Below are 20473 nucleotides of genomic sequence, written 5' to 3'. Positions count from 1 at the left end.
GATTTGGATCCTCCAATGGTCCTCCCCCAAATGAGCAATTGTTCTGGACCAATGTGATGAGTTGTGGCTTCAGTTCAAAGTTATTTGCATTGACATTAGGGGTGAGAATGCTACTTCCACAATGTCTAGCATTTGCAAAGGTATAGGAAGCCAATACTCTCCTCTGTTGTGGTTGATTATTGACTCCTCCTTCTGGATTAGATGTATCTCCTTCCATCTCGTGGAATTCTTCATCTGATTCCTCTTCTCCAACAATACTTTTCCCTCTTTCAGCTCTTCTTAACCTCCTGAGAGTTCTTTCGTCTTGTTCATGAAAATTGGGTATGGCTCTTCTTGTACCTGACATACAAGCAGAACATAAGAGCACACAAACCAGTTACACTTCAATCTACTGCTAGAATGAAGTTTTAGTTAGCTTAAGCAAAAATTCAAACAGTTAGTGGGTTAATCAAAAATTAAAGAAAAATAAAGAAAAAGTGCTTGATCTAGACCACCACCTCACTTAATCATTGTCAATCTAATCAATCCCCGGCAACGGCGCCAAAAACTTGATGAGATATTTTGGAGGAAATATAATCTCTCCCAAAACACCCAAAACTAACCGGCAAGTGTACCGGGTCGTATCAAGTAATAAAAACTCACGGGAGTGAGGTCGATCCCACAAGGATTGAAGGATTGAGCAATTTTAGTTTAGTGGTTGATTTAGTCAAGAGAATCGAGTGTTGGTTGGGTGAATTGTGATTTGCAGAACATAAATTGCATGAAAGTAAAGAGTGCAGGAAATTAAATTGCTGAATCTTAAAGAACAAGAAATTAAATGGCAGAAACTTAAAGTGCAAGAAATGTAAATTGCGGAATCTTAAAGTGCAAGGAATATAAATTGCTTGAAATGTAAAGGGAATTGGGGAATGGATTTGCAGAATTTAAACAAGGAAAAACTAAATTGCATCAAACAGAAGAGGGAAAGGGAATTGGGATTGAACCGGATCTTGAAGCAGTAAAGTAAATGAACAGAAAAAGCAATAAGCAGGGAATTGAAATGAGAAATTTAGATCTCAGGACCCAGAGACTAGAAAACCAAGTCTAGATCTCAATGCCTTCCTAGATCCAACAAGAACAATAGCAAGGAAATTGTAAATTGCAAAGAAAAGAGATGAAGAACAATGAACCGGAAATGAAATTCAATTAACAGTAAAGAAACAGAGAGATCCAAGATTGAGATTGAAACAGAATTTCTTCAATTCTCCAATCCAAGATCCAAGGCAAATGTAAAATGAAATTGAAAGCAATGAAAGCAAGAAATTAAAGTTCACTCAAGTTCAAAAGCTCTCCAAAAACTATTATGAAAATTCTAAAAGGAAAGCTCCCGAATAACTTGAATTCTATCCTATTTATACACTTTCCAAAATGATCTTCAAGCCTTGAGTTGGGCCTTTGTTCTTGGTGGAATTGGGTTGAAAGAGGCCTTGGTTGATTGCTCTTGAAGTTTGAAGAAGAACCGAAGTGAACCAATTGAACCGGTTTTGAAGTTAGCCATAGTTGGTCCCAACGTTAGGGCCAAAGTTAGGGGTCTAACTTTGACCCCAACTTTTCATAGCAGCAAGCATGATTTTCTGGTTTGGACGTTGGTGCCAACGTTAGGGGTCTAACTTTGACCCTAACGTTGGCCTTGCTTAGTGCTAGTGGTGCCAACGTTAGCCTCCAAGTTAGGGGGCTAACGTTGGCGCAAACGTTGGTGCCCCTCCCTTTGTGATTCATGTGCCAACGTTAGCCTCCAAGTTAGGGGGCTAACGTTGGCTCAAACGTTGGCCTTCTCCCACTTTATAACTCATGTGCCAACGTTAGCCTCCAAGTTAGGGGGCTAACGTTGGCGCAAACGTTGGCTTGCCCAGGGATGAATTTCAAGTTCCAACGTTAGCCTCCAAGTTAGGGGGCTAACGTTGGAGCTAACGTTGGCCTCTTTCTTGCAATGTCATGTGCCAACGTTAGCCTCCAAGTTAGGGGGCTAACGTTGGCTCAAACGTGGGGAGCCCAGGGAGTACTTCATGCCCAACGTTAGCCTCCAAGTTAGGGGGCTAACGTTGGGGCTAACTTCATGCCTCCAAGATCAACTTCCATTCTTCACTTCTAGCCATTCCTCTTTGCTTCAACTTTTCTCCAAGCTTTCTTCACCTATCATTAATCAACCAAACTAATCAAAGCTATGCTCAAAATCATGAGATATTCATTCTTTCATAATATGCAACAAATATAGCACAAAACCTCATGAAATGGCATGAATTCACATATGGTTGGTTCAATCAAGGGAAACATGAAAATCTACTCAATTAGCTTGCTTGTAGCTCAAGAAAATGCATAATTCTAATGAAAACTAAAGAAAAAGACTAGCTAAAATAGGCTAGGATGACTTGTCATCACCGATTACTTTGCCGGTGTTGTTGTCTCCATAGATCACGTTTCCTCCGTTTGTAGGCTCTATTGCGGTGAACTTTGATTCATCGCCGGTCATGTGTTTGGAGCATCCACTATCAACATACCAATTTGTATCCTTAGCTCCAACACGTACCTACAAAACAATTAAAATTGGGATTTAGGTACCCAAGTGAATTTGGGTCCTTGATGGTTAGTATGAGCATAATGCCCATAAGGTGCCCATCTCGTATCTTGACTACGAAAGTTTATATGTTTAATTCTAGTAAAGCATACGGGTGCTATATGACCTACTTTATTACAATAATGACATATGACATTTGGATTATGCATCCTATGCATGTTTCTAAATGGTTGCCTAGGTTGTTTCCTAAATGCAACATCTTTTGATCTATATGCATTGTGATTATAATTTCTAAATGAAGCATGTTGAGGAGGATGTTTAAAGGCTTCATTCCTTTTAGGCATGCTTGCCTTTTGGGCTTGCGGTTGCCTAATAGGAGTTTTAGTATTTTTAAATTTTCCTTTTTCAAAACCTAAACCTTCCTTATTATGAACATGCTTTTGGTTTTTCAACATTTTATCTAAGTTCTTTGAAGATTCATTGAACTTAGCTAAAGTGTTCTTAAGATTTGTAATTTCATTTTCATGCATTTTACAAGATTTGTATGGATCACTACTTGTGCTACACTTATCTTTTCCAAGATTGATATTCTCGTTTTTCAACATCTCATTTTGTTTTAAAAGATCCATATTCTTTTTCTTTAGGAGAGAATAATCTTGGGTAAGTTTTGTGTACACCTCAAGTAAGGCATCATATTCATCTTGTAAATTAAAAGAAGTGGAGTTGTCATCACTAACCTTTTCTTCGCTTGCCATTAAGTAAAGATTTGCAACCTCGTCGTCATCGGAGTCGGATTCATCCTCGTTCTCCCATGATATGTATGCTTTCTCCTTCTTCTTAAATTTCTTGTTTTTGTCCTCCTTTTGAAGTTTTGGACAATTGGGTTTAATGTGTCCAACTTCTCCACACTCATAGCATTTTGGTACCTTTGTTTTGCTCTTGAAGTTTTTCTTCATTGCAAACTTATTGAATCTTTTTAATAAGAGTGCAAATTCTTCATCTCCTTCTTCTTCATTATCATCACTCTCTTCTTGTAGTGATGTTATTTTAAGGGCGAGACTTTTCTTCTTGCTTTCTTCACCTTTTTGTCTATTTAGCATAGTCATTTTATAGGTGAGAAGATTACCTCGTAGTTGATCAAATGTAAGTTGATCATAGAGCCTTCCTTCCACAATGGCGTTCACTTTTGAGTTCCATTTTGGTGTAAGGCTTGTAAGCACCTTGGTCACAATTTGTTTATCATCGTATTTTGTGCCAAGCATGCTTAGGTTGTTGAAGATCTTGGAGAGTCTTTCAAGAGCTTCTTCAATGCTCTCTTCATCTTTCATTTTAAAATTTTCCCATTCATGAACCAACATAAATACCTTTGATTCTTTAACGTGGTCGGTTCCTTCGTAAGTGATTTGGAGTTTATCCCAAATCTCTTTAGCGGTTTCACATGTAGAGATCTTCATATAATCATGCTCGTTAAGTGCACAATGAATGAAGTTGATGGCTTTATCATTCATTGCCACTTTCTTCCAATCATCGTCACTATATTCATCTTCTCCTTTCGGTACTTGCTTTGAGACGGAGACTTCTCCTTCTTTAGCGCTTGTTGTCTTTGTTGGAATGTGATTTCCATTCTCAATCCCTTTCCAAATTCTCACATCTTGAGAACGGATCCAAATTCTCATCTTATTTTTCCAATAAGAGTAATTTGTTCCGCTAAAAAGAGGAAGTCTAGCGGTTGAGTTACCTTCACTAGTGTTGTTGTTGTTAAAGCTTGTGCTTGCCATGATCTTTTCCCTTAAACGGTTAAGTCTTTCAAAGGGTTAAGCTCTGATGCCACTTGTAGAACCTATGCACAATTACTCAAGAGGGGGGGTGAATTGAGTATTGCAACAACAATGAATCTTTTTGCGAAAGTTAAAGACAATATACAAAAGTGTTATTGTACTAGTATTTTTCCAAGAGCTTAACTCAATTGCTAAGCATTTATAAGGAGCTTTTACTTTCCAATAGACACCAACTCAAATAAATTGATCAAGCTTTTCACCAATCGGACTTAAGCTATTCCTTAAGTACTTACGAAGCTACTTTTCGATCACAATTTATTTGCTCAAAGGTAAAAGACAATAATATTGAAGAGATGAGTTTGGAGAGATGCAAACGCTATTTAGAGTGGTTCGGCACAATCCTTGTCCTACGTCCACTTTCTTTCTCAATCGCTATTGAGAAGTTCCACTATTGCCAAGCTTCAAGGTGCTCGCGCAAAACCTTTTACAATCCGAGTCCTTAGTTTCTAACACCTCACGGTATATGATCACCACTCGTATACTAACCCACTCCACTTAGAGATACCTTCTCTAAGATTTGCCTTGAGTACTTAGTATACTTCTTTGGTATCCTCACCGACTATAGTGTTTATAACTCTTGACTCAACCTTGGAGATCACACTCCAATTTACAAAGTGTACAAGAAAACAATTCTCAAAGAATTGTTGAGACGAAATGAGTACTCTCTAGAAGAGTGTATGATTACAAGTTTAGCACTATTGAACCAATTGATATTGCTCTCTCAAATTGTGTATTATAACACCTTAAAAAAATGTGTAGAATGAAAGAATATGAACAAGATAGTTTGCAAATACTCAAGTATCTGAAATAAGGCTTCAATCCATCTATTTATAGACTCCCCAAACCTTAGAAACGTTGGGGAGTTAATGGGATGGAGCCTTTTTGTCAAAACTAGCCGTTTTTTATGTTTTTGAATCATTTGCATCGATGCATAACACTTTGCATCGATGCAAATGTGTCTTTGAAGCTGAAATTTGAATTTTCAGCTAGGTTGCATCGATGCAAACATCTTTGCATCGATGCAACAAGTCGTCGCATGCTTTGCATCGATGCAAGATGAGTGTGCATCGATGCAAACCTTAAAGAATGGCTTAAAATCACTTCAAAATACTTAGGATTGATCTCAAACTTGTTGGAGTCAATTCTTATGCTTTTGTACCTTTGAAAACAAGTTTTTAAACCATTTGGCTAGCATCGAATTGCAAGATGTGCATCAAAACATTTTTGTGAGTGTGTGTTGAGAGATTTAGCAATTGGTTCTTAACAAGAAGTTACCTAAGTCCTAAGACACTATACTTGTCTTCAAATGTTGTGGACTTGAGTTTCTTGTTGTTGTTGTGTTGCTTTCAACTCTTCATTCCTCAACGTTGAATGTTGGTTGATCTTTCAACATGCTTGTTCATTCAAGTTGTTTGTTGGTTTGTCTTTCATGTCGTTTGTTGGTTTGTCATTCATCAAAACCTACGAATACAAACTTCGCATACAAGCAACATGATTTACACTCATGACATTCTACACATTTCATATTGTATCTTCTACGGCATGAGTCTCTAAACCCCATTTTTAGGGGTGAGGAGCTCTGCTGTGTTTCGATGAATTAATGCAATTACTACTGTTTTCCATTCTATCACGCTTGCTTCTATTCTAAGATATTCATTCGCACTTTAACCTGATGAATGTGATGATCCGTGACAATCATCATCATTCTCACCTATGAATGCATGTCTGACAACTACTTTTGTTCTACATGCAATCAAGCTTGAATATGTATCTCTTGGGTTTCTAATCTAAGATTAGAACCTTCGTGGTATATACTAGAATTATTGGCAGCCATTCCTGAGGTCCAAAAGTCTAAACCTTGTCTGTGGTATTCCGAGTAGGATCTGGGAAGGGATGACTATGACGAACTTCAAACTCGCGAGTGTTGGGCATGTGACAGACGCAAAAGGATCAATAGATCCTATTCCATCATGATCGAGAACCGACAAATGATTAGCCGTGCGGTGACAGCGCATTTGGAATATTTTCACTGAGAGGATGGGAAGTAGCCATTGACAATGGTGATGCCCAACATAAAGCTTGCCATGAAAGGAGCCTTGCGTGTGTGAAGAAGAAGATAGTAGGAAAGCAGAGATTCAGGGGACAGAGCATCTCCAAAACCTCAACCTATTCTTCATTACTGCATAACAAGTATTTATTCATGTTCTTTTACTTTTTACAATTAAATATGAGAATTATTGATATCTTGACTAAGAGTTACAAGATAACCATAGCTTGCTTCAAGCCAACAATCTCTGTGGGATCGACCCTTACTCACGTAAGGTATTACTTGGACGACCCAGTGCACTTGCTGGTTAGTTGTGCGGAGTTACAAAAGTGTGATTGTAATTTCGTGCACCATGGTTCAACACCAAACTTAGAGTTTGGTTGTGGCTTCCCAACACCAAACTTAGAGTTTGACTGTGGGGGCTTTGGTTGACTCTGTAGTGAGAGAAGCTTTTCATGCTTCCTCTCCATGGTTACAGAAGGAGATCCTTGAGTCTTAAACACAAGGTTGTCCTCATTCAATTGAAGGACCAACTCTCCTCTGTCCACATCAATCACAGCTCTTGCTGTGGCTAGGAAGGGTCTTCCAAGGATGATGGATTCATCCTCATCCTTCCCAGTGTCTAGGATTATAAAATCAGTAGGGATGTAAAGGCCTTCAACCTTTACTAACACGTCCTCTACTTGTCCATAAGCCTGTTTTCTTGAGTTGTCTGCCATCTCTAATGAGATTCTGGCAGCTTGCACCTCAAAGATTCCAAGTTTCTCCATTACAGAGAGTGGCATTAAGTTTATTCCTGACCCCAGGTCACACAGAGCCTTCTCAAAGGTCATGGTGCCTATGGTACAGGGTATTAAGAATTTTCCTGTATCCTGTTTCTTTTGAGGTAATTTCTGCCTATCCAATGCATTCAGTTCATTTGTGAGCAAGGGAGGTTCATCTTCCCAGTCTCATTACCAAATAATTTGGCATTCAACTTCATGATTGTACCAAGGTACTTAGCAACTTGCTCTTCAGTAACGTCTTCATTCTCTTCAGAAGAAGAATACTCATCAGAGCTCATGAAGGGCAGAAGGAGGTTCAATGGAATCTCTATGGTCTCTAGATGAGCCTCAAATTCCTTTGGTTCCTCAAAGGGATACTCCTTATTGGTCACTGATCGTCCCAGGAGGTCTTCCTCACTAGGATTCACGTCTTCCTCCTCCTTTGTAGGTTCGGCCATGATGGTTAAATCAATGGCCTTGCACTCTCTCTTTGGATTTTCTTCTGTATTGCTTGGGAGAGTACTAGGAGGAGTTTCAGTGACTCTTTTACTCAGCTGGCCCACTTGTGCCTCTAATTTTCTAATGGAGGACCTTGTTTCATTCATGAAACTCACAGTGGCCTTAGATAGATCAGAGACGATATTTGCTAAGCTAGATGGATTCTGCTCAGAATTCTCTGTCTGTTGCTAAGTGGATGATGGAAAAGGTTTGCTATTGCTAAACCTGTTTCTTCCACCATTATTAAAGCCTTGTTGAGGCTTTTGTTGATCCTTCCATGAGCAATTTGGATGATTTCTCCATGAGGGATTATAGGTGTTTCCATAGGGTTCACCCATGTAATTCACCTCTGCTATTGCAGAGTTCTCAGGATCATAAGCTTCTTCTTCAGAAGATGCCTCTTTAGTACTGTTGGATGATTCCTTCAATCCATTCAGACTCTGAGAGATCATATTAACTTACTGAGTCAATATTTTATTCTGAGCCAATATGGCATTCAGAGTATCAATTTCAAGAACTCCCTTCCTCATAGGCATCCCATTACTCACAGGATTCCTTTCAGAAGTGTACATGAACTGGTTATTTGCAACCATGTCAATGAGTTCTTGAGCTTCTGCAGGCGTTTTCTTTAGGTGAATGGATCCACCTGTAGAATGGTCCAATGACATTTTAGATAATTCAGACAGACCATCATAGAATATATCCAGGATGGTCCATTCTGAAAGCATGTCAGAAGGACACTTTTTGGTCAGTTCCTTGTATCTCTCCCAAGCTTCATAGAGGGACTCACCTTTTTTCTGTTTGAAGGTTTGAACATCCACTCTAAGCTTACTAAGCTTTTGAGGAGGAAAGAACTTGGCTAAGAAAGCTGTGACCAGCTTATCCCAAGAGTTCAGGCTGTCTTTAGGTTGAGAGTCCAACCATATTCTAGCTCTGTCTCTTACAGCAAACGGGAAAAGCATAAGCCTGTAGACCTCGGGATCAACCCCATTGGTCTTAACAGTATCACAGATTTGCAAGAATTCAGTTAAGAACTGAAAAGGATCTTCTGATGGAAGTCCATAAAACTTACAGTTCTGTTGCATCAGAGAAACTAATTGAGGTTTCAGCTCAAAATTGTTTGCTCCAATGGCAGGGATTGAGATGCTTCTTCCATGTAAATTAGAATTTGGTGCAGTAAAGTCACCAAGCATCTTCCTTGCATTGTTATTATTTTTGGCCATGTCTCCTTCTTTTTCGAAAATTTTTGTCAGATTTTCTCCAGAGAGTTGTGCTTTAGCTTCCCTTAGCTTCCTCTTCAGAGTCCTTTCAGGTTCAGGATCAGCTTCAACAAGAATGTTCTTATCCTTGTTCTTGCTCATATGAAAAAAGAAGAAAACAGAAAATAATAGGGATCCTCTTTGCCACAGTAGAGAGGTTCCTTTATGTGAGTAGAAGAGAAGAATAAAAGAAGGGGAAGAGAAAAACTCGAACACAGAGAGGAAGATGGTGTTCGAATTTTGGGTGGAAGAGAAGTGTTAGTAGATGAATAATTAAATAGAAGGAGATGAGAGATGAGAGAATTTGAAAATTAAATAAAATAAAATAAAAATATTTTTGTTTTTAATTTTAGATTAAAATTAAAATTCGAAAATTAAGAAAGGAAAATTAAATCAAATTAAATTAAATTTAAAACAATTAGTTAATTTAAAAAGGAATTTTGAAAAAGAGGAAGGTGATTTTCGAAAATTAGAGAGAGAATTAGTTAGGTAGTTTTGAAAAAGATATGATTGAAACAAAAAGATAGGATTAGTTTGAAAAAGATTTGAAAATCAATTTTAAAAAGATAAGAGGTTAGAAAAGATTTTGAAATTGAATTTGAAAAAGATGTGATTGAAACTTATTTTGAAAAAGATTTGAAAAAGAAATTTAGAAAGATTTGATTTTGAAAATTAGAGTTGATTACTTGACTAACAAGAAACAAAAAAGATATGATTTTAAAATTTAAAGATTGAATCTTTCTTAATAGGCAAGTAACAACTTGAAATTTTTGAATCAATCACATTAATTGTTAGTAAAGGTTTTGAAATTATGAAATAAAATAAGAAACAGATTTTTGAAAATCAATTTGAAATTTTCGAAAATTATGAAAGAAAAATAAAAAAGATTTGATTTTTTGAAAAAGATTTGAAAAAGATAGAATTTTTAAATTGAAAATTTGATTTGACTCATAAGAAACAACTAGATTTCAAAAAGTTTTGAAAAAGTCAACTCAAATTTTTGAAAATTTATGAGAGAAAAAGGGAAAGATATTTTTTTGTTTTTTGAATTTTTAATGATGAGAGAGAAAAATAATAAAATTGAAACAAAACATGAAAATTATGAATCAAAACAACTAATGCATGCAAGAACACTATGAATGTCAAGATGAACACCAAGAACACTTTGAAGATCAAGATGAACATCAAGACTTATTTTTAAAAAATTTTAAGAAAAGAAAAACATGCAAGACACCAAACTTAGAAATTTTTAATTTTTAGACACTATGAATGCAAGAATGCATATGAAAAACAAGATGCAACACACAACAAGAAAATATGAAGATCAAACAAGAGGATTCATCAAGAACAACTTGAAGATCATGAAGAATGCAATGCATGGATTTTTGAAAAATGCAAGAAAATTATAAAAGTATGCAATTGATACCAAACTTAAAATTTGATACTGGACTCGAACAAGAAACATCAAATTATTATTTTTTTATTTTATGATTTTATTAAAAATTTTTTGGTTTTTTTTTCGAAAAATTAATTGGAAAAAGAAAAATAAGGATTTCAAAATTTTTAATATGAATTCCAGGAATCATGCAACATTAGTCTAAAACTCCGATCCAGGAATTAGACATGGCTTACTAGCCAGCCAAGCTTTCAGTGAAAGCTCCGGTCCAAAATACTAGACATGGCCAATGGCCAGCCAAGCTTCAGCAGAACATTACATTCAACAGCTAATTTGCTAAGAAAGACAAAGAAGCTCTTCTCTTGAGAATAAGTGAAACCTCGGTCCAAAAGATTAGACATGGCTTAACAGCCAGCCAGGATTCAACATATCTCTTGAAACTCTAGAATTCATTCTTAAAAATTTTGAAGAACATAGAATAATTTAATAATTTTTTTTGAAATATTTTTTTGTATTATTTTCGAAAATAAGAAATAAAAATCTTGAAATTAAAATAAAATTACCTAATCTGAGCAATAAGATGAACCGTCAATTGTCCAAACTCGAACAATCCCCGGCAACGGCGCCAAAAACTTGGTGCACAAAATTGTGATCCTTAACAACGGCGCCAAAAACTTGGTGCTCAGAACGTAATTCACACACTTTGTCACAACTCCGCACAACTAACTAGCAAGTACACTGGGTCATCCAAGTAATAAACCTTACGTGAGTTAGGGTCGATCCCACGGAGATTGTCGGCTTGAAGCAAGCTATGGTCACCTTGTAAATCTCAATCAGGCAGATTCAATTGGTTATGGGGATTTAATAATTAAAAGATAAATAAAACGTAAAATAAGGATAGAGATACTTATGTAATTCATTGGTGAGAATTTCAGATAAGCGTATAGAGTTGCTTAATTCCTCCTGAATATCTTCTTTCCCACTGCTTTCATCCAATCCTTCATACTCCTTTCCATGGCAAGCTGTATGTTGGGCATCACCGTTGTCAATGGCTACATCCCGTCCTCTCTGTGAAAATGGTCCAATGCGCTGTCACTGCATGGCTAATCATTTTTCGGTTCTCGATCATACTGGAATAGGATTTACTATCCTTTTGCGTCTGTCACTACGCCCAGCACTCGCGAGTTTGAAGCTCGTCACAGCCATCCCTTCCCAGATCCTACTTGGAATACCACAGACAAGGTTTAGACTTTTCGAATCTCAGGAATGGCCATCCATGGGTTCTAACTTATACCACGAAGACTCTAATATCTCGGACTCGGTCCCCTGTATTAGATATCTAAGAGATACTCATTCTGTCTCGTCCTCATGTAGAACGGAAGTGGTTGTCAGGCACGCATTCATAGGTGAGAATGGTGATGAGCGTCACATAATCATCACATTCATCATGTTCTTGGGTGCGAATGAATATCTTAGAATAGGAATAAGCTTGAATTGAATAAAAAAACAATAGTACTTTGCATTAATACTCAAGGAACAGCAGAGCTCTACACCTTAATCTATGGTGTGTAGAAACTCTACCATTGAAAATACATAAGAACAAGGTCTAGGCATGGCCGAATGGCCAGCCCCCAAAATGTGATCAAAGGATCAAAAGATAATCCAAAGATAGATCCGAAGATGTAAATACAATAGTAAAAAGTCCTATTTATACTAAACTAGTTACTAGGGTTTACAGAAATGAGTAAATGATGCAGAAATCTACTTCCAGTGCCTACTTGGTGTGTGCTTGGGCTGAGCATTGAGCTTTACACGTGTAGAGGCTTCTCTTGGAGTTGAACGCCAGTTTGTAACCTGTTTCTGGCGTTTAACTCCAGAATAGGGCAGGAAGCTGGCGTTGAACGCCAGTTTGTGTCATCTAAACTTGGGCAAAGTATGGACTATTATATATTTCTGGAAAGCCCTGGATGTCTACTTTCCAACGCAATTGAGAGCGCGCCATTTAGAGTTCTATAGCTCCAGAAAATCCACTTCAAATGCAGGGAGGTCAGAATCCAACAGCATCTGCAGTCCTTCTTCAGCCTCTGAATCTGACTTTTGCTCAAGTCCCTCGATTTCAGCCATAAAATATCTGAAATCACAGAAAAATACACAAACTCATAGTAAAGTCCAGAAATGTGATTTTTTATTAAAAACTAATAAAAATATACTTAAAACTAACTAAATCATACTAAAAACTATATAAAAACAATGCCAAAAAGCGTATAAATTATCCGCTCATCAGTCTGCACCGCCATCATCGTCCTCTTTGTGAAGCCACTGCATGAGAGAGGGTGGGTCATACCTAGTCACCGTTGTCGTGCTTCGCCGTCGCCGTCGCGGAAGGAGTCAGAAGAGAGGGAGCTCGCGAGGGAGTCACCATTGCTGAGATGCTCGCCGTTTGGAGTCGCGCCATCATGTTTGTGGCCGTCGGGAACGTGGCTGTGACCGCCGAAAGTCGCTACGGGAGCCGTTGTTAATCCGATTTTTGGTTCTTCTCTAAGTACAAAGAGTTTCCTTGCCCCGGAGCCCTTACCGCTATTTTTTCTGTTATAAGTTATTGAGGATTTGACAACGTTGATATCTTAGGCTTGAGTTTTCGAGGTTGTATGTTGCGATTAGAGTTACTGCTATTGTTGTGGAAACAGTATGGAGCTGTAGTTACGGCTGCTGCTGTTGCGGGTCAGGAGAAAAATGGTATTAAAGCGTTTTGTGGCTTATGGTTTTGACAATCGAGGTAGGGGCATTTTCTTAAACTCATTTTACTTTAAAGAATTGTTACAAGTCGATATTAATATGAAAAATATATTTTTATGATTGCACGAGTCTTATGGATTGGACTGAACTGTTTTGGATGGGTGTAATTATTTATCTGATTGATTTATTGAATTATAAAGGAGGCTGATTATTCTGATTTGTTAATTTAGTTTGTTGAGTTGGTCGTTGTTGGACTGATTTCTTGAATTTGGTTTCTGCATTTGATAAAATGATTTGAGATATTGGAATTGGTTTTTGTTTGATTTATCGAAAATGATTTTGAGAATTGTAAATGTTTTGAGATATTGAAATTGGTCTGATTTTGGAAATGATGTGAGGAGAGTTTGAGAAATGGCTAGGTTGGGACCCGAGAAGGTTGGAAAAAGTTTGAGTTTTAAAGGAAATGCTGCTAAAATTTTATGAGAAATTGAAAGTTTTGTTTTTGTTAAAATTGATTAAAGAACTATGTTATTTGATTTTGATTTTACTAAAGGAAGGAGTATGTTTTAAGGCGTGTTAGTGAATTTTTAAGAATTATTGAAGTCTGTTAAATGAGTTTTGAATATTTTGAAAAGAATTTAAATTTTAAATGGTTTTAAAGGAAAAAGGATTCGAGGAAAAGGTATTGAATGGAGTGTTGTAAAGAAAGTGGGAATGTTTTGAAACTAAGAATGAAATGGATAAAAAGACAATGAATGTGATAAGTTTGACAAGGACGGTGGTTGATCCCGCTTGTCTATGATTTCTCGCTGGTTGCTTATGACAGGGTACATATTCCCTCTAATGGTAACAGGGTACGTATTCCCTTTAATAGTGACAGAGCACGTATTCCCTCGAATGGTGACAGGACATGTATTCTCTCTAATAATGATAGGGCATGTATTCCCTCTAATGGCTAGCCGATGGGCTGAGATATTAGTGCGCAACCTAGAGACACTGTCCAGGTTAGGTACCAGATATGTCGGGTTCTGGCAGTTTAATCGACACCTGAACTCATGGCCAATAGGACAAGCATGCATCATACTACATTTGTTTGCTATTGTTTGGGTGTGCTTAAGTGTTTTGGTTTGCCTATCTGATGAATCATGTTTAACTGTTGATTGTGGTACTTTTTGTAATTGTTCTCTGATTGTGTTTGCCTTGTATTGTTTGTGCATGTGATTGATTCTATTTTGGGACTGAACCAAGATTTGTTTATATGTTAGGCCGGAGGCCGAAATATGTTTGTATGTTGGGGCGGAGGCCTAGATTTGTTTACATGTTGGGCCGGAGGCTATGACTTGGTTTTGTATTGGGATATTACTTAAGCTTTGAAAATTCTTATAATTAAAGAAGAGAACTTTGAATCTTGGATAAGTAAATGTCGCGTTTTAAGAAAAAATATTCATAAGATGAACGGAGATCTCTATTTTAAAAATTCTATTCTTCTTTTTATACGTATCCTCTTATGACAATTCTTAAACCCTCTACTGAGAACTACGAAGACAATGTTCTCACCTCCTTACAGATTTCTCTTTTCAGGAAGGACGAGGAAGCTGATAAAGTTTTTGCTAAGTCCTTAGCTGTGCTGTTTCTATTTGTATATATATAAGTCATAGTATTTTTCTTGCATTTGTCATTATAACTGTATAAGAGGGATAGGAGTTGTATATTTTATATGTATATAATATTTATAAGTTACTTGTATAAGAATTTATATATATATATATATATATATATATATATATAAGAATATATATATATATATATATATATATATGCATGTTTGTTATTATTGAAAAAGAGCTTTTGGTTTCTCAAAGAAATAGCAATTTGATATTCACGTTAAAGGCTCCTATTTTATTATTAAGTATAGAAGTCGTTGTAATATCCTAGCTATCAGAGTCGGCGTAGCCAGAAATGTGACATTCTAGTAGTAAGGATGTTACAATAGATATTTGTGTTAATTGTGACATGGATTGATTACTGAGTTATTAAAAAAAAGTGTTTGTACTTGATGACAAACCGAGTTGACTTCCACTTCAGTTTTAGGCATGAATAGGAAGGCTACATTGAAGACAAAAATAAATAATTGCTTTTGTTATGTTATTGAGTGTATTAATATGTTTAGAGTTGGTGAATTAATATGTTTAGAATTGAAAATTAATTGTGTTTTGATCAGCATTAGTAATATATATAATTTTTTTTGCAGACATGACGATAGGTAACAGAGATAGATCAAGTGGGTCACATGGTTGTGGTAGAGTGCGGGCTTCCACCGAATCCCCAAGGATTGCCGAGTCATTGCCCTATATCTCGATTACTTCGTCGACCCCTGTGACGTCACAGGCAGGTCCAACGGACTAGCAGTTCAACATGGTCCCAAACTCGAATTGGTGTAGTCTCAGTCTTTGGATCGTAAGGCTATACTGGCGGAGACGTTCAAGTATAGACATACCTTGAAGGCGAACAAGGAGAGATTTGCTGACGTGCGGTCTGCGGCCTAATATGTGAGTTTCAATTAATTCTAAGTTTGAAATTAATTTGGTTTACTTTAAAGTCAATTAAGCGTTATCCTAATCACAAGGAGTGTGACACAGGAGCAATACACGCAGAGACTAGAGGCCGCGATCCAGCAAAATCAGCTACCTAGTGGGGATGACGGAGCCAGCTCGGAGGCCTCAGTGGTAGATTCTGATATAGTTTGGCGCTAGACTGCCTCTGAACCTAACAAGAATTGTCGCTTTAGATTGGGGTCGTTCTTTGCCAGTGGCCTCTGCTCCTCCGCATTGGCGGCGTCCTCTGCTCAGCTTTGCCACCATCCCTACCAATCGCTAGGAAGTTGTAGACTTGAGGGAGGAGGTGCAGAAGCTGACACGGGAGCTTCACCAGCATGCGGAGTAGGCTGAGGAAAGGTACAACGACCTTCTTGCACATGTTGCCATGAACTCAAAACTCGAGCAGAAGCTTGAGCAGGTAGAGCATTTGCGGGAGCAGATGGACGTGTACGTCGCGCAGATGCAAGCTGGAGGCAGCGCTGCTGCTGATACCGGCGTCGCTGTTAGTTCCATCGGCACCGCTGCTGGTGGGGCACTGATATCAGCACCTACTCTGCTGCCTCAGTAGGGGGAGGACGAGGAGGAGGACGCCGACGACTATCGCGGTCTATAGGGTTTATGGATTTAGTTTTTTTTATTCCTACTTCTTTTGTATTCTACTTCTGTGAATGTTGAGTTTGGAAAACTGAAATGATGATCAAACATTATTAAAATATAAATTAGGAAATTATTAAAATATTAAGTGTTCAAATTATCTTCAATTGGTTGTTTGATGAATTTGGTGAGTGTGCAGGAAAACAATTCATTTTCCATAATGGGCCAGAAGCCAAACAAGCCCAAGCTGAACATTGAATTAATTTAACCTTGTGCAAAATTAATAATAGCTGAAACCTTGGAATTAAAGAAAAAGAATCCTAGGCCCAAATCAAAAGCCCATGAACCAAAGTTGATAAGTCAAAGAATGGAACCTAAGGTTCACAAAGCAAGCTTCGGTTACCTACCCCTGTGGTGCAAGTAACATGTTTTCCAAGTTTCAATTCAATTTGATTTACTTTCTTGGTAACTGAAACTTGGAATTCAATATGATTTAATTTCCCTAATAGCTTCCACCGAAAGCTTTCTTCTTCATCTCTTCTCTCTCCTCTGCTTTGGTCACATCAATCCCTCAAAGAAGAACCTAATTTTCATATGAGATAAGTTTGAAAGAATTTGGAGGTCAGGAAGTCGAGTTATGGCTCGCCAAAGTTCGGCCAAAAATTAGATTTTCACCAAAGTTCTCAAACCTCTATTTTCATCAAATTACAACTCAAAACCAACTTTCTATGCTTATAAACAGCACCAAAACATACCATATTACATCAACACAACCCCATATCCTACTACAACTAATCATACCTCAATTTTTAAACAATCTCATATAAATCCATGAAGCTCAACTTCAATAATCAACAGAATCTCATATTCAAACATTTATATATTACTATCATTCATTCAATTCATCATCTCATCAACTATCCACCACATTCATATCATTAGCCAACACCCAATTATTCACAACCAAACTCAACACACATTGTATTAACCAAAGTCACTAAACATGTATCAAACGTATAATTCAACTTATCCTATGTCGTCTAGCCTAAGTTTTCACGACACCGTACATATTATATACGAGAAACCAAAATCATACCTTGGTTAATTTCCTTGTATAGCTCAAAGACACTCAAGGTCACCGATCCTCAAAATTACACAGCCCCAAGGTTACTCCGAATGAAAATTCAACCACCAAGATACCCAATTCAAGCTCCCAATCTCTTCAAAAGTGTTCCACAATCATATATTCACTACCTAATACATATTACCACATCCATATACAAAATTTCAACACCCAACACACAATAGTCCAAGAATCCACAAGGTTTAGAGAGACCTTACCTCACTCGTGCCTTAATTGAACAAAACTCGCTAATCCATCAAGTTAATTTGATTCTAGAACATCAATTCAACCAAAATCTCAACATCCAACTCATAAAGTTTTTGAAAATTATGGAAGGAAAAAATCAAAATTGAAAAGAGACTTCCTTCCTTATTTAATTAATTACTGGGCTTTGTAGAGCTCGACGCTGTGGTTATGTGGCCGCAAACGGTGCGACGATTGGAGTTCGGAATAGGAAATTATCTTGATTTGAAATTGGAGTTAGGGTTTGAGCTCCATGTTCGGCCTCTCCCCTCTTGATTCAGCGTTCCTCTTGGAATGAGAAAGATAGATGGTTGAGTTTGTTATTTATATGATGGGCTATGGGCCCATTTCGGGTCTGGTTCGTCTGGTTTGGCTCATTCGACCCAATTTTGGGCCAAATCTTTTAAAATTAGTGTCAAAATTATTGTTTTAATTAACTTTATCTTATTAAGCTATAAAATTCATATTTTTAATTTTTTAAATACTAATTAATTTATTGGTTAATTATTTACTAATCTTGCGGGTTTTACATTCTACTCCCCTAACAAAAATTTTTGCCCTCGAAAATTCTAGTTACTAAAGAAAACAGTTGGAAATACTCTCCTTGGCCTCAACTCCTAGTTTGATCCCAAGTTTAACACTATGTCTAACATTACCCGTCCTAAACTTTCAACTTTGTCATGTAACCTAGACGAATGCGGGGTTCCAGCTCCAAACAAAACAAATCCAACTTAGGTGTTCGGTATCACACTTAACTCGATCCAGTTGCGGCCATCCTGCACTTGTGGCTCTCCCATGCGGACAATCCCTAGACATGTGCCCCGATGCCCCACATCGAAAACACAACCCCAGTCCGGCCTTGTACGACTCATCTGGAGCAGTCTCATCACAGTCTTCCAGTTACAGCAGCCATTTCATGGAGCAATCTTCCACAAACTGGCTCTTGTTAACCAATTCGGTGAAATTCCTTATCATTTGTGGATATATATAATTAAAGATATCTCATCTAAGTCCTCTCTCGTACTTATCACAAACCCACTCTTCATAATTGGCTGGATTTCCTTGGCAAGTCTTTGAAAAACAGCACAAGTCGTTGAATTATCGGGTATACTCAGCAACAGACATATCCTTCTGCTTCAGTTGCATTAGCTCCAACTCTTTCGCAATGCAAATTGCGTGCGAGAAATATTTTTCGTAAAATTCTGTCTTGAACCTATTCTAAGGAATATCCGTTAACTCCACCTGCGAAGTATGACACAGCTCCTGATACCAATTCTGAGCATCTCCTTCTAACATATAAGTTACTATCTCCACCGACTGCACTTCAGGAACACGCTGAGTGTACAAAAACCTCTCCATGTCTCGAAACTACTGATCATCCTCCAAAGCGTTGACATTCCCATTAAACCGAGGTGGACCACTCTTAAGGAAGTCAGTGAGGGTCATAGACCTATAATGTCAACCCACGTTACTTGTACCAGCACCAGAGTTTTTGCCTTGACGTCTTTGCGTCAGTTCAACCACGGGATTTTCTCTCTGAGTACCTCGCCCGGATCCATGAGACGCCATTTGGTCCCTGTTCACACCAAATAATTGATATTAAGGTGATTAGTCTCAATATCTCAAGTTTAGTACCTTAGAGCCCCAAATGCATTCTCACGAACAAGTATGCTACACATATCAGTCAAATATCCTAAGTAGCACATATACAAAACATAGAGTATGCCCAGAAGCATAGTCAGTTCGTCCCTCAGGCTCTACAGGAACGAACTGCTCTGATACCATAATGTAACACCCTACCATACTTAATCTTATGCTTAAGTTATAAAACTGAGATGGTGAGGTATTACAACCTCTAAAAGTAAAATTATATAATATAATATAGGTAAAAAATTGTTTTATCTAGGAGCCTTTGAAAGAAAGTTAAAACAAAAGCGTTAAACCGAAAAGCGCAACACTCACGAATACGATAACATAAAACAGATAGGATAAGAGTAAAGCAAAATATTTATATACAAGAGGTGACTTCCAAGGATAAAGATAACAAAGCTTCTGACTTGGTTGGCAAAGTTAAAACCGATCAGAGTATATATATACATACATATATACAAGGATAACCCAAAATACATAAAAGTAACCCTAGTTCTCCATAAACTTCTACGAGGTGCAAAAGTAAAACATATATACATAAGGAGAGTCTATACGCTGTGGTCGTGTGGCTACAAACGGTGCGGCGATCGGAGCTCAGAATAGGAAGTTATCTTGATTTGAAATTAGAGTTAGGGTTTGAGCTCGATGTTCATCCCCTCCCCTCTTGATTCAGCGTTCCTCTTGGAATGAGGAAGAAATATGGCTGAGTTTTTTATTTATATGATGGGCCATGGGCCCATTTCGGGCCCGATTTGTCCAGTTTGGTCCGTTTAGCCCAATTTTGGGCCAAATCTTTTAAAATTAGTGTCAAAATTATTATTTCAATTAACTTTATTTTATTAAGCTATAAAATTCATATTTTTAATTTTTTAAATAATAATTAATTTATTAGTTAATTATTTACTAATCTTGCAGGTTTTACACAAGCTTTGTGTATCCTAGTCCCAAACTTTGAACCTTTCTTTCCTAGCTGCTATTACTACTACCACCAAGCAACTTGTTCAACTCCACAACTCTGCTAATACCTTTTACAAAATTAATTAACAACTTGGCTAAAGTCCAAAGCATCAAAAAAATCATTCAACTTACGATTCTTCTTCGATTTTTGCAGTTTGATATAGTGCTATACGAAAAAAATAACTAGAAATGAGATAGTGAAAAATATGAATTAAAA

General features: G+C 37.3%; 1 non-coding gene across 1 annotated transcript; it reads left to right on the top strand.

Annotated features, from left to right (window-relative positions):
* The first annotated feature begins 8423 nt into the window (after positions 1-8423).
* On the top strand, positions 8424-8531 carry LOC112760270 (small nucleolar RNA R71). The gene has a single exon (XR_003180720.1). It is a non-coding gene; the product is annotated as a small nucleolar RNA R71 (small nucleolar RNA).
* Positions 8532-20473: the final 11942 nt, after the last annotated feature.

This window comes from Arachis hypogaea, chromosome 16 (genome assembly GCF_003086295.3).
Source record: "Arachis hypogaea cultivar Tifrunner chromosome 16, arahy.Tifrunner.gnm2.J5K5, whole genome shotgun sequence".
In the NCBI taxonomy this organism is placed as follows: Eukaryota; Viridiplantae; Streptophyta; class Magnoliopsida; order Fabales; family Fabaceae; genus Arachis; species Arachis hypogaea.
Note: the sequence above shows the minus strand (reverse complement) of the source record. Positions and strands in the feature narration are given on the sequence as shown.